The 21,838-nt window shown below is 39.3% G+C and overlaps 1 protein-coding gene across 1 annotated transcript in view; it reads left to right on the top strand.

Annotated features, from left to right (window-relative positions):
- The window catches only part of LOC150080152 (sodium/potassium-transporting ATPase subunit alpha-like), a 379,958-nt gene that overhangs the window by 231,998 nt on the left and 126,122 nt on the right, over positions 1–21,838 (top strand). The gene's annotated exons all lie outside the window — the stretch shown is intronic.

The raw sequence follows: 21,838 nt of genomic DNA on the forward strand, positions 1-21,838 counted from the left end.
GACTTGAACAGACTTTTCCTCTTCTCCTTTAACCCTTCTACTTTTGTTCTTTGAAACACATTTTTTGAGTATCTATTTCTGAAATTTACAAGCTACTGAAATTCAACTACAGTGTCGACAGGTATATTCTTCTTTCTTCTCAAACCACAGAAGATAATAATTGGATTGTGATTCGGATATTTCATAATTTTGAATTTGCTGTTGGTAACATCATCAGTTGGTCCCACCGTATAGAATTTAAATACTGTTTCAGACCACCGTAGTCACTTTACGAAAGCAAAAACCCTTCCCTTTACCCCTGATGGTAGTTACCTCTTTGAATAAATCCCACTTCAGCACACTGTGATCACTGCCACTTAGTGGTTCCTTTATCTGCAGATTCTTAATGCATGAAGAATCACTACTGATAATCAGATCAAGAGTATTACTCCCTCTAGTTGTCTCCCGAACATGCTGATGTAGAAAACAATCATCCAATAAATCCACAAAAGCCTTGCTAGTGTGTAAGTGACCAACCTACAAATTCCATTCAATATCTGGGAAATTAAAATCCCCCATTATAAGACTGATTTACTGGCCCACTCTATTTCCTTGTACAGTTGTTTATTATACTCATCAGAGTCATTATGCCTATAACACACTCCTACTCTCAATTTTGATTTCCCAATGCTTATATTACACCAAACTGACTCGACACTGCACTGTCCAGCCATGTAGACTGGCTGTACTACCTTGGATCTTATGTGTTTCTTAACTAATAACATAACCCCTACTCCCTTTCTATCCTGTCTATTCTTCCTGTACACATCATACTCCCCAAATTCCATTTCTGTATTCCTTATATCTGTGTGACACCATGTCTTTGATATCCCAACAGTATCTGCCTTTGATGTTTTGACCAACACCTCAAATTCATCAAAGTTATTTACAGGTTGAGGTTAATCGTTAATCTTTGTAATTCCATGCCCTTGTGGCTACACATCCATGGGACCATCAGCCCATTTAAATTGGGTGGCGGAGGATTTTACTAACCAGTGATGGATTTCGTTGGTTATTTTACTGTTCCATTTGAGATTGAGTTACTGATTGAGAGCTCCTTGCCCCTTTACGTTGTGTATATATTGTATGTAATTAACCAGATATCAACATTATTGATTTTTATTGTGTGTATATGTTGAATTTTTATTTATAAAATTGTCTTCCTCTAGTGAGGTAGACCTTATAGATGGTGAAAATCAGCTGACAGTTACTAGCGAGGTAACCAAAGATGAATGTGAAGAGATAAGTATGAAAATTAAGTCAGGCATTGAGGTATTTTCAGGTAGAAGTTTAGCAAGAACTGCTGTTTAGACTAGGTTGTCATTGTCTCTCTCTGTTCCTCCACAAGGAACACTGGATAAAGGTTCTAAAAAGAAAAAGACAGTGGCACCAGTAAAAGAAGTGAATTCTGACTCTAATGTGCAGGGAAAGGAACTAGAAAACACAAAGAAAAGATGACAACATAACAGATAAAACAGAAATTGAGGGCTTTGAACATGTTAGAGAGGCAAAGAGTCGTTTAAGGAACTTTTTATGGGGCATAAATAGCAGGGCTCCAACTGCTGCTGTATGAATTATCCTTGATATTTTTGGGATAAATTGGAAGCAATGGCACAGGGCATTCAAATTGAAAATATGATGTTAAAAGAAAAACTAGAGTTAAATTCTGAAAGGGTGTGTCGAGAAACTTATGCTACTGTGTCTTCTAAAGAACTGGAATTTGGTAGTGCGGTTCCAAAGGTGATGATAATCAAGGCTACTACAGATCAGTATAAAACTAGTGAGGGAATAAGGGCTGATATCTTGAAGGAGGTTAGACTGACAACGACATAGCAAAACTAAGGGAATGCTCGAAAATACAAAGTATGTGTATAAAATATACTGTGCCTAAACCTATTATGCCTAAAGTGGTTGTATTTGATGTTGAGCAGGGTATAACTAAAGAGGACTTTCTAAAGCAAGTTTGGTTAAGGAATTTTAAGGACACTAATGTGACATGAAAGAAATATATAGGCAGTATTGATTTATCTGTGAATAAAACTAAAAATTTGCAAACAGAGAACTGGATTCTGCAGTTGACACCTGTCTTATGGTTGAAAATTAAGAATATGTCAAAATTGTTTATAGGCCGGTCGGCGTGTATATTTAGGGAAATATATACTGTAACTCAGTGTTAAGTGTTTATCATTTGGACATGTGGTAAAATATTGTAAGAGGGAGATGCTGTGTGGGCATTGTGCTAAGATAGGGCACTCTTATAAGGAATGCCCTGATCAAGATCAGCAACCTGTATGCTGTAATTGTTGAGGCTGCTCATGCACCTGTTGATAAAGTATGTCCTGAATATAAGAAAGCATTAAAGATTTATAAGGAAACAAAATCAGTTGTGACTAGTGAATTAAAAGTATTGCAGTTGAATGATTAAAGTGTGAAAAATGTTGTATCTTAACTTAATTATTTAATGGAGTGTGATAATATTGTGGTTGCCCTCTTACAGGAGCCTTATGTAGTTTGTGGACAAATATGTGGATACAAGATAATATCAAAAGGAGATGTGCCAATGGCTTCCATTATCATGCGTTCACAAGAAATAGTTGTTACTGAGGTGATTACCTTTCGTAATAGAAATGTTGTGAGATAATTGGTAGCTTTGGCAGCTTTGGCTGAGTGTATCTCATGAAAATATATTGTCAATATTCTAAAGAGATAGCGCCATATGTGGATTATTTTGAGAGGCTGTAACAGACATTTGGCTCCTGTGAGTTGGTAGTTGCTTTAGACTAATGCTAATTCTCTGTTGTGGGGCAGTGAGGTTTCTGATGAAAGAGGAATAATGCTAGAGGAATTTCTTGCTGCTTCTGCAATGGAAGTGGTTAATGTAGAAGGACATCTGCCCACATATTCAACTGTGCATGAGCAGTCGTATATAGATCTTAAAATTGCTACTGTTGCAGTTAAAAATAAGATTATAAATTGGGAAGTACTAGAGGGATATACAACTAGTGACCATCACAGCATCTCTTTCAAGATATGTACACATGGATTTTGAGAGGTGTATGATGGTAGTAGATTTCTTGTTAAAAATGCTATGTGGAATAAGTTTAATGATAAGTACTTAGGATTAATATCTGATGTTGACTGGCCAGGTTTGACTTATCAAGAATATGTAAAGACACTTACTGATGTGTTGTTAAAATCTAGAACGTATTAATGAAGAAAAAGTGTTTTGTTAGCAGGCCTGTTTTCTGGTGGAATCAAGAAATGACAGATGTGGAAAGAGACTATGCATTTGAGAAGGTGTCAAAGATATAGGAGGTTAGGTGATATAGAGCTTGTCAATTATTATGGCAGTTTGTATAGGCAGCATAGGAGGTTGTATGTTGGTGCCGTCAACAGTGCTAAAATAGTTAAGAGGCATTTTGTAGAGGAGCAGGGATCTCGGGATCCTTGGAGTTTAATATTTAAAATATCGACTAACAAAGGGTACTTAGCTGATGTCTCATATACTGTTGGCAACGAGAATAATCAAACTTTAAATTGGGCTGATTTTATGAGCATGGTCTTAGATGATCTCTTTCTGGAGGATATAAATTCTATGGACACACCGGAACAAATTCTTATGAAACATGAAAATGGCTTGTATAATTCTGTAAAAATTTTATTATTGAGGATGTAGTTGAGGCGATTGACTGCGCAAAGAGTGGCCCAATCACCAGGCCATTACAAAATTGGCAAACTGTTAAATGAAACAGGATCATACCACCCCATTGCTCTTCTTTCTGTATTGGGAAAAACTTATGAATGGTTATACATTAATTGCTAAATGATTAGTTATAATATAAAGGCTGTGTCCTCTGAAAACCAATTTGGTTTTAAGAAAGGTGTTGGGACAGAGGATGCTATACATAGCTTCATCCAAGCAGTGAGGAGCAGTGAGGTTAGGTATGTTTTAGGCATTTTTATTGATTTTAAAGGCACCTTTGACAGGTTATGGTGGGAGTGCATCCTTGCTCGAATTAGAGTTACGGAATGTTCTGTGAAGTTATGTTCTGTTTTCGGAAATTATTTCCATAGTAGGAAAGTTATTGTGAAGGTGAAGACTTTGTATACTAAAGTTAAGAAAGAAGTACAAAGAGGTTGTCCTCAGGGTTCAGTTATCAGTCCCTTTGCATGGAACATCATTATTGGCAAGTTTTTGATTCAGCGAATGGAAGATATAAAAATGGTTGCATACACTGATGATTTAATGATCTTTGTTTTTGGCAGTTCTCATTCTGAGATAAGAAATTTTAATCAAATTAGAAAACTGAGAGTATACTCTACAAATTGCAGATATCTCGAGATAAAACTGTCCATATGTTATTAAAAGGGCAATTAAGTATGAATACGGACCTACTGTAAGGATTGTGGGTGACCCAGTTCGATATGTTAATCGCAAAATATCTGGATTTGATTTTTAGAAGGACAGTTGTCTGTTAAATCTTACAGAGCACGTAAAGTACTTGAAAACTAAGATTAAGACATTATATGCTAAGCTCCGGAGGATTGTGAGGAAGGATTGGGGCATAAAAGGTTGCACCTTGAATTTACGATGAGAGCTTATTTGTCCCGATTGTGATTTAAGCCTCTGGAGCCTGGGTGCATCGTATAGAAAACATTACTGTACAAAAGTACTTATTGCAGGCACGAGGATTTGCTTTGTTAAGCATTAATCATGCTTGTCGAACTCTGTCATCAGAGGCCTTGCAGGTTATATCAGGCAGGATGCCTGTACAATTTCAAGTCCTGTTATCCGGCCTATGAATGAAACGGCGGGTGAATGAACTCAATTAAGCGAACTATTATGGGAGTTACACTTGCCCTGATGTAGAAAGACTCTAAACAAGAGTGGACCTAAAGAATGAAAGGAAAAGGATTTATAATGAGTTAAAAGTTGTGGCAGACCAATTGGCGGGAATCAGAGAAAGATAGACAAACTTGCATGTTTTTTTCCAAATGGAGAGATTATAGATACTCGTAAAACGCCATGGTTACAGTTTGGACTGTGTTGCTACCTTCCTGATCACTGGCCATGGCTTGTCTTATAGATTATATCAATTTGGACTGGGGGATTGGGGTACCTGCATTTGTGGAGAGGATGAAACAGCTGAACACATGCTGAAATGCAACTTATATGCTGATTTAAGATCTAACTTGGAGTTGTCTGTTGGTACTTTGGATTATGTTCATGGAAAGGAGGCTTTTTTTTATTTTTATAACTCTAAGTGCAGTCTTTAGATGTTTGTTATTTGGTTTTTAGGAGCATTAGCAACTAAGGCCATATTGCTCCGGGATATGCGGTGGTCATTCCCTGACCTTTCCGCATCCTCCGTATTTGGTGGTGACGGGCTCGAACCCCGGTCTAATCAAGAAGCGTGTTCTACGCACTGCCGCTCCTTCCCACCTGGCTACGGAGGCGCCGCAGTCTTTAGAAGGCATGCTGTGGTTATTTGCTGATAGTAGAAGTCCACCTCCTAGTGGCAGGGATGCCAACTCTTCTTATTAAGATCAGTGGATGTATAAGATCAAGACCTGATTCTTCTAAGATGAGGCTAAGTAGCTGTTATTTAATTTTTTATTTTTATTTATTTATTTATTTTTTTTTTTGAATTATGTTATATTAACCAAATAACTCAGACATTATAAAAACTTTGATGCTATCCACGGATAGGCTTCGGCCTAGGTAGTGGTTTGGTGTCTCGTGTGTGATGTCAATCAAGGTGTCTCATGTGTGATGTCAGCTGTTGCACAGTGACTTGTTGTTGAGCCTATACAATGCACTGCACCTTTTTCTCTCCATGAATGCTCACCTTGCATAATCCTTTATAGTTCTGTTGATGGGAGGTGGTTTGACTCGTTTGATACCATTCTTTGTGCACATTAACCACGTGGGCCTTGAGCAACATAGGTGGACTGGGAGGTGTCAATTTTTTATTTTTTTATTATTATTAATGCTGCAACAGCACCAAGGGAAAGTAATGGCGAACTACCAAACAGTTCTAGAAAACTACCCAAATATCAAAGGAGACTATTCCTGGGTGAACATTACATAATAAACTCAATGTGATGTGCTAGTGATTACAAAAAAGAGAGGGAAAAAAAAAAAAAAATTTTCAGTGCTAACATACTATTAGGAGTATAATTAATAAATTTGATTATTTCAAGCTACCGTTTAATCAAGTAATGCCAATATAATTGAAATTTTAGAAACATGGTGCCATTCTGATATACTCAGTGCAGAATTTGAATATGGTAAATACAATGTGTATAGGAAAGACAAACATGAGACGAGTCGAAAATCTACTAACTTATATGTGGATCGGTAGTTTAATGCACCTTTAGCAGAGGTAAAAATTGAGAATCTGCAGCACTCTAGAAAGCACGGTGTGGGGATTACAAGGCCTGCTGGGGATCCAGTAGACCTTGATATTGAGAGCATAAAGTGGTACAGTTGTACTTGCTTATACACTAATTCTAAGAGTATATTAGTTAAATTTGATGAATATCAGCTGTTGGTAAAGTCATCAAATGCAGACTATGTTATGGGATATCGAGTACCTGCACCATGCTACTCTGACCTAGGGGTTGCATAATTTGCATTTGGTGAGTATAGCATGCACAGGAGGCACATACAAGAGAGAAAGTGGGGGAACAACAAGAGAAAACAATAACATTGATCTGATTATCAGCAGTGACCCACTGTGTATTATGAATCTTCAGGTAAAGGAACCATTGGGTAGGTGACAGTGATCATAGCATTTTGATACAGGATTTTTCAGTTAACAATATAACTACTGGTGAGAGTAAAGGGAAGAGATTTACTTTTATAAGGGTGGCTACAGTGTTCTTGGGCAGTTTTTAAATTCTTTTCAGTAGGATCAATTTATGTTTACAAATGCAACTGCTAAATGAAAAGTGTTGAGGAAACTAATTGTAGAAGCCACCAAAATTTTATGCAAACTAAAGAGAATTTTCTCAAGTCTTAAATAGATGCCAGATGCACTGATCAGACTGGTACCAGAGGAGGAGAAGAATGAATGGGGTGATTAAATTATCAGAGCCACAGAAGCATGCAGTAAGTATAAACTACTCTGTAATCAGCTTACCAAGTGTAGGGTGTCAGGCATGCTTGTGCAGTTAGAGAAGTCTTTGGGCTAATAATTTTTTGTATACATTAAACTAAAAAGAAAAGGATGAATCACTTTGGCCTGTTAGATAGGAATGACATAACCTGTTGATGATCCTGTACAGGTTGCTAACGAATTCTATAAATATTTTTGCACAGATGATTTCCACCAGGTCAGCGTAATGTGAAAAAATTAGATTATTTGAGGGAAAATCATTACTAGATCCCAACATTCTTCACCCCTTCAGTTAAAACTGGGCATCTTCCACTTCTGTGAGGACATTGGTTTGTTTGTGACAGTAGTATGTAAGCAGCTAAAGTTGTGCTCAAGAGAAGGGAAGGAGAACTTTTATATTAGTGAGTTTTTGCTTGCAATTTTATACTCTAATTTTTTCAAGAAATAACTTGTGAAACATTTAGTCAACAGCATTTTAGTCCACCCTTGAACCATTATTTCCAGGTCACTTTTCCTACTTTTTTGGAAACATCCTGAGTCCAAAGGAAAGGAAATACATTGTGTGAATTGCAGCTGTGACCAACCAATCTACTTGCTTACTTGTTTGCCATACCTAACAGCTTTTCTGATTTATACTTAAAATTTCTGCTAAATTTTTAGAATCTCTTAAACTAGTCTGATACTGTAGTATGTATAGAAAATTGGTTGCATTTATAAAGGAAGCTGGTAGAAAGAAAGAAATGTAGTTTGGTGAAATTATACCATCCAGTAATTTTGAAATTATAGATGACTGTTTATTAGAAAAATTCTTGAGCATAAATGCAAGTAAAGCTTCTGGAATTGATGGCATATACCAAGTAATTTTGAGGAAGGCTGCCAGGGAGTGTATTCAGTCATTGAGGTTAATTATGGAGCATCTTTGGATGCGGGAGAGATTTATTGCCAATACATAAAGGCAGTTCTAAGAGTGAAGCTGATAACTACTGGTTTTTCCCTGGCCAGTGTAGCAAATGCCTGTGGCTTCCTTGCACTATATGGCTATTACTATTTCTTATTGCTTTTCAATTCTTAAAGTTATGCTTATGTTAGCTTGTCTAAATATAGTCGTACAGTCCAATTTAAGTACTGTGCATCTTTATCAAATGTGGTGTCTTGTGTACATAATAAAGCATTAGTTTTGATATGTTTTTGATGCAAATCAATTTTTTTTTTTTTTTGGCTTTAAAACAAATATAAACTTTTCTCAAGTGTTAGGAAACATTAACTTTAAAGCATGCAGTTTTTTGTACAACTCGATGAACAAATGAATATTTATAAATAAAGGTTTTACATTGGTGTGTTTTAACCTGATAAGAAATTGTGATCTGCTATTAGCATTAGTAGAGGCATATGATGCAAGAAAGCAAGCTTATTTAGCATCAGCAAAAAAAAACAAAAAAAACTTCCCATTTCACCCATTCATTCATTCCAAAAGTTTATCTAGTTTAGCCTTGAATTTATTTAAGCTGTCAACTTTCACAACTACAGATAGAAGTTTGTTAGAGCAATCAACCACCGACTGGATAAAGGCAAATTCCTGCACACCTATTCTACAACCGTCTTTCCTCGATTTGAACTTATATCCCCTCAGGTGTGGAATCTGGGCAACAGGAAGAACCCCATCAGTATTGAACTTGCTTAAACCATTCGAGGCCTTATACATCTCAATCAGATCACCTTACAGGTGCCTGGTCTCCAAATGCTGCAATTTGTAGAAGTTAAGCCTATCTTCGTAACAGTAACCCTTTGTTCCACTCACTAATCTTGTTACCATTCTCTGTACTCTTTCCAGTAGCTCAACATCTTTCCTAAAGTGAAGCCTCCAGACCTGTATGCAGTGTAGATGTAAATGTAGTGGTGTAGCTTGACCACTGCCTTATACAAGGAGATAATCACCTCCTTATCCCTGGTAGCAAAATTCCTATATATCATTGACAAGACCACATAAGCTACTCTTGCAACCTGTCTGCACTGCTCAGAAAACTTCATATCTGACTGCATAATTACCCCCAGGTCTTTTTCATTCTCCACTACCCTGAGGTAATACCGCACAATTGGTACGTTATTCTGGGGTTACTGCTACCTGTATGCAGTACTTTACATTTGTCAATGTTAAACTTCAGTGCCACCTCTCAACCCATCTGCTCAACTTTTCTAGATCCTGTTGCAGTAGCGTACCATCCTTACTGTCATTAACAACCCTACCAACCTTTTGTATCATCTGCAAACTTGGACATTAAGCCTGATATACCTTCATCAGTGTCATTGATAAATACAGAAAACAACAATGGGCACAACATGGATTTCTGGGGAACTCCACTAATAACATTAGTCCCTGAAGAGCAGTGTCCATTGATACCACTCTGTCTTCTCCTACTGAAACCATTCTTTTATCTGTTGTAGCAACTTGCCCTTAATGCCATACTGCTCCAACTTGTACAGTAGTCTTCCATTTGCAACAGTATCAAAAACTTTCCTGAAATCCAAGTAAAGTCCAAGCATGCGAAATCAAAATTATGTAGTAGAGTAGATATCATCTTTTAAGGGCACAAAGAATGATACTGTTGTACACGTTGGCACTAATGACATTAAGCATAATAGATGTTGAAAAAAAGTCGTGAGTTAGGGTTAAATTTGAAAGTGTCTGCAATTCTGCCCAGACACGATAGGAGGGAGTACATGTTGAGTGCCTTTTCAGTCAGTTCGGCCCTGGAAAGATTGTGCAAGGCTCATGGGGTAGAATTTTTTCTAGTATGGTCTGTGCTTGTTAACAGGAGAGACTATTTTTTTTTTTTTTTTTTATGAAAACCCCAAACATGAAAGGTATCAAAACCTATAGTACTTAGTGTCGTGCATGGGTTGAAGGAGAAGTATGGGGCGAGGGGGATGCCGGAAACTTTGCTCTAGAGACTAAACATGGGTTTCACCACTTCAAGCCTCCAATAAGCAAAGTGGTGGTATTTCACCGTTTGATGAAAGTCATCTACCACCTGAAAAATGGGATACACTTAAATAGAAGGGATGCAAGACTGTTTGCTGTTGCTATCGGGGGAGAGTTAGGTGGGTTGGAAAACTGTTAGATTTGGCGGGTAGTCACAGACTAAAAGGTTAAAAGTAACTGCAGGCAGAGGGAAAGTGATTTTTGCACTGCTTCTATTAGAATTAACAGTGGCCTAGAGGACCGGGTGCTGGGGTTTTCAGTGACTGGTAGGAGTCATCATGAAACAAATAAATACATGGGCTGTGTTAGGGTGAATAAGAATAGGTGCATGTATATTTGCATGTACACCAGTGCTGGAAGTATAGTACAGTCAGTCCTCGTGGCGCCTCTGTAGCCAGGTGGGAAGGAACAGCAGTGCGTAGCACACGCTTCTTGATTAGACCGGTGTTCGAGCCCGTCACCACCAAATATGGAGGATGCGGAAAGGTCAGGGAATGACCACCGCATATCCCGGAGCAATATGGCCTTAGTTGCTAATGCTCCTAAAAACCAAATAACAAACAAACAACAAACATCAGTTCTTGTATAGCATGATGGTTGTGTTCCTAGAAACCCTCGTGCAATATAAACAACAGGCTCTATGGGAAAAATAGGGTTAGGTGCCGACCACCCAAGATTGAACACACATTTGTAACCAAAACATTACCAAACACAATAAATAATCGTAATAAAATACGTATTTTATTACGACTATTACTTAATAAAATATTGCTAATGCTTTTGCTTCTATCGTAAGCAAACTTGTTTTTTGTTTGATTTTTCTATCCAAACAGATGACAGCCGTTCCATCTCTTCCAATTCTTTGTGTCTTAATCTAATGGATTTTAATTACACTTTGAGTTGTTCCTGCTATGAAAGTTGTTTTTATTTTCTCTGCATTCTTTGTAATTTTCGGCATTGCCTCATTTAGGTCTGTAGCACGTGCAATATCACATGGTCTTTCATTTCGCTCAAAGCGTTTCACAATTTCATATTTTTTCTCTATCGACAGAGGTGGACTGGCTATAAGCCTTACCAGGGAAACCCCGGTGGGCCAGAGGCTGGTGTGATTTTTGCCATAAACCGTAGTATGAGGCCACTATAAATTTTCCCAGGTAAGAATTTTTGATCCAGTCCGCCTCTGTTTATCGATATTGCTTTTCTTTTTCTCTCTGAATCTGCAGTGTCTTCACCAGGACGCTTCCTTTTCATACCTATTAAGTATTTTTCTCATTTTTAGAGAATAAAGCACAATTACAAAACGAGGAGGCACGCTTGATACACATAAACAAAGCTGCGCGCGTGTAGCAACTGAATAAACAACACCGTAAAGGCAGAGATACACTATTAATACCTCACATTTTACTAAAGCACATTTCTAGGGGTTACTACCATAAAACAATAAAAACAATTTCCAGTTGCATTTCTGTTAGTGGAATCTGTTATAAACTGGTAGTAAACTCGATCTAATTGCATTTGCGATTATACCAATAGCTGGAATTGTGTTGGTTTTTATGTTATTATGGTGAAATGTGTTTCCCCTTCACTGATATAAAAAACATAAATACATTTTCAGAATCTTCTCTTCATTCCTATCGTGTTGCGTTTGGTTGGGTGATTCTGCGTTGGACTGCCATTTCTTGTAAACACAAAGGCGAATCGTGCATAAGCGAATTTGGTTCGTGTTATATAAGATATCATTCCCCTATTTATAAATCATGTATGATCGAATTCATGTAGTTAAACATGTGTTATACGAAGACTGACTGTATAATAAATCTGATAAATTTGAAGTGCTGGTCAAGACATCAAAGGTAGATGTTGTTGGGAAATCAGAGACGTGATGTCACACAAATATAAGGAATGCAGAATTGGAATTTGGGCAGTAGAATGTGTACAGACAGGATAGACAGTATAGGAAGGGAGGAGAGGTTATGCTGTTAATTAAGAAAAACATAAAATCTAAGGTAGTGCATCCAGTTGACATAAATGGTCAGTGCAACGTTGAGTCAGTTTGGTGTGACAAGCACTGGGAAAGCAAAAATTAGAGTAGGAGTGTGTTATAAGCTAAATGACTGAGTACAACAAACAGTTGTACAGAGAAATAGTGGGCCTGTAAATTAGATTGTATTATAATGGGGGGGGTTGCTTTCCAGATATTGACTGGAACTTGTGGGTTGGTCACTTGCACGCTACCAAGACTTTTGTGGATTTATTGGATGGTTGTTTTCTGCCACAGCATGTTCGAGAGGCAACCAGCAAGGGTAATACTCTTGTAATCACAAGTGGTTATTCATGTATTAAGAATTTGCAGATAAAGCAATCACTAGGTGGCAGTGATTTCAATGTACTGATGTGGAATTTACTTAAAGATATAATTTCCATATAGGGTAAAGGGAAGGGTTTTTGTTTTCATAAAGGTGACTACAGTGGTCTCAGAGATTTTTTAAATTCTGTACAGTGGGACCAACTGATGATGTTACCAATGTTGAAATCTAAGTGGGAAGCCTTCAGAGACTTAATCTTGGAGGCTACTAGGCTTTTCATTCTAAGAAATACTGTTCAAGGTTCAGGCCTAAATAGATGTCAGATGAATTAATGAGGCTCGTGGCAGAGAAGAAAGATGTATGGGATGCATATAAATTATCAGGCAACACAGAAGCCCATGGCAGATATAAGGTAGTCTGTAATCAAGTCACAAAGTAGATTAGGCAAGCGAAGGCAGATTACTAGAAATCTTTGGCAAAGGATGCAAAGAAAAACAGCAAAGACTTCTTTACTTATATAAACACTAGAAGGAAGATGATGAATCAGATTGTTCCACTTGATATCGATAGTTCGACTGTTGATGATCCTGCTCAAATATCTGACAAACTGAATGAGTATTTTGCATCTGCATTCACACATGAGGAGTTATTAAGGGAGGAAAATGCCAGAAGTTTATTAAATAAATAATAGGTTGCTTAATGATTTTGTAATAATTGAGAGCAAAGTGGAGGATAAATTGTTGAAGTTAAATGTAAGAAAGGCACCTGGGGTTGATGGCATCCATTCAGTTATATTAAAAGAGGCAGCAAAGGAACTAAGCACACCCTTAGCCACAATTATGAGAGTATCCTTAGACTCAGGGGAAGTCCCAACGGACTTGAGATGTGCAAATGTATTCCCAATCACAAAGGGGAATCTAAGGGTGACACAAGTAATTACAGACCAGTTAGTTTAACTTCTGTTTCGGATAAAACAGTGGAGTCACTGGTTAAAGATTCATTGCAGGATCATCTAGACAAGACTGCAGCAATAATTCAGACACAGCATGGGTTTGTTAAGGGAAAGTCTTGTCTGACAAATTTGATAGGATATTATGATGTGGTTACTGGATGAAAAAAAAAATGATATCATGTACAGGCAATCCCTGTATAACACAGTACTTCTATAACACGGTTTCACTCTAACACGATTGATAAATTGTGGCAATCTTTGTATAACATGGTATTTGTAAAACGTGGTTAGAAAATTGCGGCAAACCTCGAATAACACGTATTTTTAAGTTTTTGTGCAGGAAAAACTCTGCTATTATGTTGGATGTAATTTTTCAACATTCCATTTTTTAAGAATTCCCCCTTTTGGCGTACTAGTCTTTATGAAAAAAAAAAAAAAAAAAAAAAACTAATAATAATAAATAAATAAATCAATTATATATACATATATTGGGAAATCCCAGCATAATATTTTTTTGAAGTATCCCTGTGTTATTCCATGCTATTGAACTTGTGGAAAAAAATCTAGATTTCAAATTTTTATTACTATTGCATAATGCGCCAGACCATTCGAAAGATTTAAGTCATCCAAATGTTGAAGTTGTTCCTACCACCTAATACAACTTCTTTAATTTACCTTTAAAACTCATTACACCAGAAAATCTTTAAAATGTATTTTGGAAAAAATTGATTCCGAATCTATTGAAGTGATGGGCACATGGAAACATTTTTCAATTGTGAAATGTATCGGAATCATAGTTTTATCACCCCAAAGTAAAACCAACCGCCAACATTAACTACGTGTTGGAAAAATGCATGGCCAGAGTCAGTTCATTCAGGAAATATGGTGGAACTGACAGAAAACAAAATCGGTGCTATAATATAATTGCTAAGTTGATAGGAGGGGGAGGATTTGGTGATATAACTACTGAAGACGTTCAAGAATTACTGGTAGGAAAAGATTCTGAGAACGTGAATTTGGTGGAAATGGCATTGGAGGTAAACTAAATCAATTTAGAGGATGATAGCAGAGATAAATTCTGAAGTTCCTTTACATTTTACACTGAAAAGCATACGGGAAGGTATCAACTAAGCTGAGCAATTAGAATCTTATTTTTTGAATGCAGATACTTCAACTGAATGGAACACAAGTTCAAAATGGAGCTTCAAAAATGCTTGACTCCATACCATTAAATTTAAAAAGATCTATCAAGCAAAAGCAAACAAGCTCAGATTACTGATATTTTTGGAGAAAGCAGATGATACACGAAGTCTAGATGCTGCAGAAGAAAGTTCAGAAGGTGAATATATTCAGCAACAGAGAAAATGTTCTCATTTGATTGTGTTTAGCAACGAGGAAGAAAATTAAGTGAACGTACAACTATCTGGTTGCATATATGGATCAGTTTGTATGGCGTTCATTTATTATTATTTTGTAAAAAAAAATGTATTATTGTTAGCTTTTGGAACGTATCCCCCTCCCCCCTTTTTGGACTGGTTCTTAGTCTCATATAACATGGTTTTGCACTACACGAGATTTTATAGAAACCTAACTACAGTGTTATATGAGGGTTACCTGTACTTGAATTTCAGGAAAGCTTTTGACACTGTTGTGCATGGAAGACTACTGTACAAATTGGAGCAGTATGGTATTAAGGGTAAGCTGCTACAATGGATAAAAGGGTGGTTGAGTAGGAGAAGACAGTGGTAATCGATGGATGCTGCTCTTCGTGGACTAATGTTATTAGTGGAGTCCCACAGGGTTCGGTGTTAGGTCCACTGTTGTTTTGTATATTTATCAATGATATTGATGACGGTATATCAGACTTAATGTCAAAGTTTGCAGATGATACAAAGGTTGGCAGGGTTGTTAATGATAGTAATGGCAGTGTGCCATACAACAGGATCTAGAAAATTTGGACAGATGGGCTAAGAAGTGGCAACTGAAGTTTAACATTGACAAATGCAAAGTACTACATATGGGTAGAAGTAACCCCAGATAAAAAATGTACCAACCGTGTGGTACTACACTTAGGGTAGTAGAAAATGAAAAATTCCTGGGAGTAATTGTGCAGGCAGATATGAAGTTTTCTGAGCAATGCAGACAGGCTGCCAGAGCAGGTCACAGGGTATTGTCAATGATATACAGGAATTTTGCTATCAGAGAAAAAGAGGTAATTATCCCTTTGTATAAAGTAATGGTCAAGCCACGTCTTGAGTACTGCGTACAGGTTTGGAGGTCTCATTTTAGGAAGGATGTGGAGTTGCCTGGGCATGTACAGAGAAAGGCAACAAGATTGGTGAGGGAGAGGAAGGGGTCCTCTTACCAAGAAAGGCTTAAGTTCTGCAGATTGCAGCGGCTGGAGACTAGGCACCTGCGGGGTGATCTGATTGAGATGTATTAGTAACGGCCGCATGGTGCAAGAAAGCCTATGGCTTATGCTGCATCCAACGCCCACAGCCCAGGTTCCAGGCTTACATCAATGGAATCCGGCGTGTTTGCCGTGCGCTGCGACCCGTGGAAATTCGGAAAGGGGATCCTGGTGGTTGAGGGACCCAGCTTCAATACACCACTTTGGCCCCTGCTTCGACAAGACGGGTGGTCCTGGAAGGCCCGGCTAGGATCAGTCGGCTAGTAGGCTTGCCTGCGAGGGTCAACCGTGTCAATGCCACGACCCTACCCTCATGGTCCGAGGGACAGGATTCAGGCTGGCGGCGGTGCGGGTATAGTGTCTGGGTAGCCCTGGCATTCCACTCCCGAGCGCATTTATTGCATGCCGGGTAGTGGGCGTCCCTTTGGGCGCCGTGGTGGGTGGGGAGCCCGGGCACTGAACAATTCAAAAAACTCAATGAATCCTGATAAACTTATTTCTTCAGGGACCCCAACCCGGTCCCTATCTGAAACCATAGACAAAGATTCAGATAGCATTATTGCTAAAAAGAGGCAGCGAACGGAATTACCATCAGGGCCTGTCCCAAGGTTCTTAATTATGCATTCTACCAATGAAACACCGATTGGTAAAATGTCGCCCTTTTTTATTCAAAAAGGGTTAGATGGGTTAGCAGGTTCACCCAAATCAGTTAAGAGGCTTCGTTCTGGAGACCTTTTAATTGAAACTAAAAATGACAGGCAATCTGAACATCTACTCCGAACAACATCAATCGGAGGAATCCCTATAACAGTGACACCACACAGAACACTCAATTCATCGAGAGGTGTCATTTCGGAGTGGGACCTTCTCGACGTAACTGAGGAGGAAATCTGCTCCAAAATAAAACCACAGGGAGTTATTGCCGTCAAGAGAATTACTGCGTGAAGGAATGGAAAACTTGTTAAAACCAGGAGCGTTATCCTGACTTTTAACTCTCCTAAACCTCCTGACGAGATTAAAGCTGGATACATCAATTGTTCAGTTCGTCCATACGTTCTGAACCCTTTACGGTGTTTTAAATGCCAGAAGTATGGACATTCTCAAATGGCCTGCCGTGGAGTCCTTGCATGCGCTCGATGCGGTGCAAAGGACCACGAAACAACAGCATGTTCAGCCGCAAAACCCACCTGTATTAACTGTGAAGGCGAACACCCGGCCTACTCACGAGCATGCCAGAGGTGGAAAGAAGAAAAAGAAATTCAACGGCTGAAGGCAGAGCTAAATATATCGTACCAGGAGGCCAGGAAATCGGTGAAACCCCTGAATATCAACAAACCTACCTACGCCCAGAAGGTAGCAGGGAGATGTTCCGTCGGAACTCAGACGGGCATGACCATTCCTCCAAGGGAGTCTTTCACTCCCATCGCGCGTTACCTCTTAAGTTCTGAAAAACCAATCAGCTGCCACTCCTATATCAGTACCTCCTAATGCTCCACAAGTAACAAAGGTAATTATGAAAGAAAAGAATAAGAAAGGGGAAGTCTCCCCTAGTACCCACGACAACATGGATGTCGAGCAGAAGGAGGTACTCGAAGATTCAGTCTTGGAACCCTTTGCGGAGGAAGAAATGGACACGGGACAGCGTCCATTCTTTCCCAAAAAAGATAAATCCAAGACTGATAAAAGTAAGTCCTCAGCACCTCGGAAGCCGCCTGATGGACCCACCAAGCCCAAATAATGGCTAAATTCCTACAATGGAATTGTCGTGGATTCTGGCGAAATATTGATGACATCAAGGCCCTCCTGCAAAAGCACGGGCCAGTTTGCTTTTGCTTGCAGGAGACATATCTAAAGGCTAATGATGATCCCACCATGCACAACATCACAATTTTTCGAAAGGATAGAATTGTGGATGGCTCTGCTCATGGGGGAGTGGCTATCCTTGTGGGTAACCAGACCCCAGTGCAGCCCTTGCTAATTACAAGTAGCATAGAAGCTGTTGCAATTCGCCTTATGGTGGGATTTTTATTAACGGTCTGCTCTTCTATTTGCCACCTGGGACTGACACCTCCCAGGAAGACCTTGATGATCTTCTAACGCAGTTGCCTCCCCCTTACTTCTCGGGGATATGAATGGACATAACACCCTGTGGGGTAGTGCTAACATCAATGGAAGGGGATGAGTCATAGAGCGTATGCTCAATGACCTTTCCCTTCTAAATACTGGAACAAACACCTTCCACATGCCTACCCGTACTTTTTCTGCCATTGATCTCTCTATCAGCTCCCCTTCTCTACTCCCTTCACTCACTTGGGAAGTGGAGGAGAATCCATACGGAAGTGATCACTTCTCTGTGATAACCTTGTTACACAGTGGGAGACCATGTCTTCCTTTTAGGTTACCACGGTGGAAGTTTGATCACGGTGACTGGAATGCCTTCCAACATCAGGCAAATTTTGACCTCAGTACAGCCAGTCGGGTGCCGATCAATGACGCAGTAAAGTACATCACAGAAATCATCGTCCAAGCAGCTGCTAATGCTGTTCCAAAAACATCTGCCCGGTTTCCACCATTTCCCAAACCTTGGTGGAATTCACGATGCACAACAGCAAAAAAGGCTCAAAACAAAGCGTGGGGGATATTTCGCCGATATCCTACCACGGACAACCTTATAGCCTTCAAACGTGCACGAGCCAAAGCACGCTACATCCGTCTTCAGAGTCAAAAGGAATCGTGGATCCATTTTACATCATCTATTAACCAGTCTACCAACTCTAAGGTAGTCTGGGATAAAATCCGGAAAATGAAGGGGAAATATACATTCCACCCTTCTTCAATCCTAGATTATAATGGATGCACTATTGCAGATCCAACTGCAATAGCCAATGCTCTTGGGGAAACATTCTCTAACATCTCCGCAACATCCTCGTACTCCCCAGAGTTCCTGGTCCTGAAACATAAACTGGAAAAACAAGCACTTGATTTTAAGTCCAAGAGCCTCTATCCCTACAACAGGGCGTTCACTATAGAGGAACTGAAAAGAGCCCTCACTCTTTCCAAAGCAAGTGCTGTTGGACCAGATGGCATCCATTATGAAATGATTAAACATCTTTCACCAAAATCTAGGGATTGTCTGCTCCTTCTGTATAACAGAATCTTTATTGAAGGGCAGTTTCCGGACTCCTGGCGAAAGGCAATCGTTCTTGCCTTTCCTAAGCCAGGAAAGGATCCAAAAGTCACCACCAATTATCGTCCTATTGCTCTGACTAGCTGTCTGTGCAAAATCCTGGAGAGAATGGTTAATTCTCGTTTAATATGGTATTTAGAATCAAATGACCTTCTCTCCAGCATCCAGTGCGGCTTCCGAAGGAACCTGTCCACTTTGGACCATCTTATTAGATTGGAAGCATCCATCCGGGATGCTTTCCTAAAACGCGAACACTTGGTGTCGGTGTTCGTTGACATGGAGAAAGCGTATGACACAACTTGGAAATTTGGCATCTTAAAAGATCTGCATAGCCTTGGTCTTAGGGGGCAACTCCCAATTTTTATTAAAAACTTTCTAGCCAATCGATCTTTCCAAGTTCGCGTGGGATCTTCACTCTCTCCCTCCTTCAGTCAAGAGGAGGGAGTACCACAAGGATCAGTATTAAGTGTCACCCTTTTCGCCATCAAAATAAATTCAATCACAGAACATCTTCCTCCAACTGTAAACAGTGCCGTCTATGTTGATGACTTTAGCATTTTTTGTCAGTCGTGCAACATGAGGGTTATTGAAAGACAACTGCAGAAAGCCATTGATAATCTGAATTTCTGGTCACTTGCTAATGGCTTCAGGTTCTCGCCGGAGAAGACCGTTTGCGTACACTTTTGTTGTAAGCGTAATCTTCATCCTGAACCCGAATTAAGGCTCGGACAATATGCTATTCCAGTAGCAGCGAACATAAAATTCTTGGGACTCCTATTCGATAAAAAACTGACCTTTTTGGATCATATCCGTCAACTCCGCACAAAGTGCACACGTGGGCTTAATATTCTCCGCTCGCTCTCCTCTACATCTTGGAGAGCAGACCGATGTATCCTTCTTCGGCTTTACCGTGCACTTGTGCGATCCAAACTAGACTATGGGTCCCAGGTATATTCCTCAGTAAGAGACAGTGTCCTGCTATGGCTGGACCCCGTCCATCATCAGGCCCTACGTATTGCTACTGGAGCATATCGCACATCTCCTGTCCAGAGCTTATACGTCGAAGCAAACGAACCACCGTTATCGCTTCGACGTAAGCAGTTGTCTTAAAGTACGCTTTAAAACTGAAATCCCTGCCAGACCATCCTACATGGCCATTTGTTTTTGAGCCATGATGGGAAAATTTATACAATACCCGTAAGACTGCCAATCGTCCTTTTGGTATTCGTCTCCAAGGGCTCCTCAAAAACTTAATATCAAGGTAGACAAGGTTGCCCAAACACCAAAGCAACCCTTTCCACCCTGGCATGCTCATGTCCCGACATGTGACTTGTCTCTTAGAAATTGGGGAAAGTCGGACACTCCATCATCTGTCTACCTGCAGCTTTATTCAGCACACCGAACTGAATATTCTGACTTCATGCCAGTCTACACAGACGGTTCGAAGTCTGAATCATATGTGGGATCTGTTGCTGTCTTTACAGACCGCTCTATATCGGAGCAGATTCCCTCTGAATGCAGCATATTTACTGCAGAGCTGCACGCTATAGAGTTAGCCTTGGATCACATTAGTGAATGCCAATACCAACGGTTATTTTATATTCCGACTCTCTCAGCATGTTACAGGCTTTAATATCTGTGAGATATAATCCTCATCCAGTTCTGTCTAGTATCCAGCAGAAGATTCACTTCCTCCGTGGATGTGAATATGTATCCACTTCTCCTGGATTCCCAGCCACATTGGGATTAGGGGAAATGATTTGGCTGACGCCGCAGCCAAATCAGCAATTCCCAATAATAACCGCTGCCTGTCAGTCCCCTATACAGACTACAGGCAAATAATACACCAAAAGATATATTCCCAATGGCAGGATTCGTGGAATAGACAGACTGCGAATAAATTATATCGTATAAAGCCTGTAATTGAACCGTGGCAGTCTAGTCTGCGCAGGAATCGTAAGGAGGAAGTTGTTCTTGCCCGGACCCGCATAGGACACAGTCATTTGACTCATTCGTTTCTGCTGAGGGCTGATGACCCTCCTATGTGTGTGTCCTGTGGCACAATTTTAACGATTAGACACCTTTTAATTGACTGTCCAGATTTTAGCAGTATCCGTTTTACCGCTTTTAACCATCTGACTGAGCCGTATACACTCAGTCAGATTTTATCTGACAATGACAATGTGTCTGCTGTTTTTAGCTTTTTTAAATCAATAAAGGTTTTTACTCGTATTTAAAATTTTTACGTTATTGTTATTTCTTTTATTATGTATCTGGACATGGTGGCCTAACTACTTAGGTCACTGAGAGAATAAATTTTTATATATTACCTGGTCTTGGCACATTATAGTCTTAGATGCTAATGCGCCAATAAAATCTAAATCTAAGCTTATGCTGCACCAGCCAAAAAAAAAAAAAAATCCAAACAAAACAATGATAAAAATAAATAAATAAATAAAATAAATAACTAAATAATAATAATTAATAAATAAAAAATAAATAAAAAGGAAATTAAACCTATCATCCTATGCGCTTCCCTTACCCGAAAGTACTATCCGGATGACCTTTGAATTTCCCCAAACTGTCGGCCTCTACCACCCATGAAGGCAACTTATTCCAGTAATTTATAACTCGCTGGCTAAAATAAAACTTCCTGCAGTCCAATCTAAACATTTCCCCCCGTAACTTGAATTTATGACCCCTAGTTCTAGCATCATTTATAATCTTGAAAATTTTGTCCTCATTCATTTTACTGATGCCTCTCAGAGCCTTAAACACCTCAATCAAATCTCCTCTAAGGTGTCTAGTTTCCAAACTCTGCAACCCACATATTCGAAGTCTTT

This window comes from Mastigoproctus giganteus, chromosome 9 (genome assembly GCF_048544385.1).
Source record: "Mastigoproctus giganteus isolate SK-2022 chromosome 9, ASM4854438v1, whole genome shotgun sequence".
Classification (NCBI taxonomy): Eukaryota; Metazoa; Arthropoda; class Arachnida; order Uropygi; family Thelyphonidae; genus Mastigoproctus; species Mastigoproctus giganteus.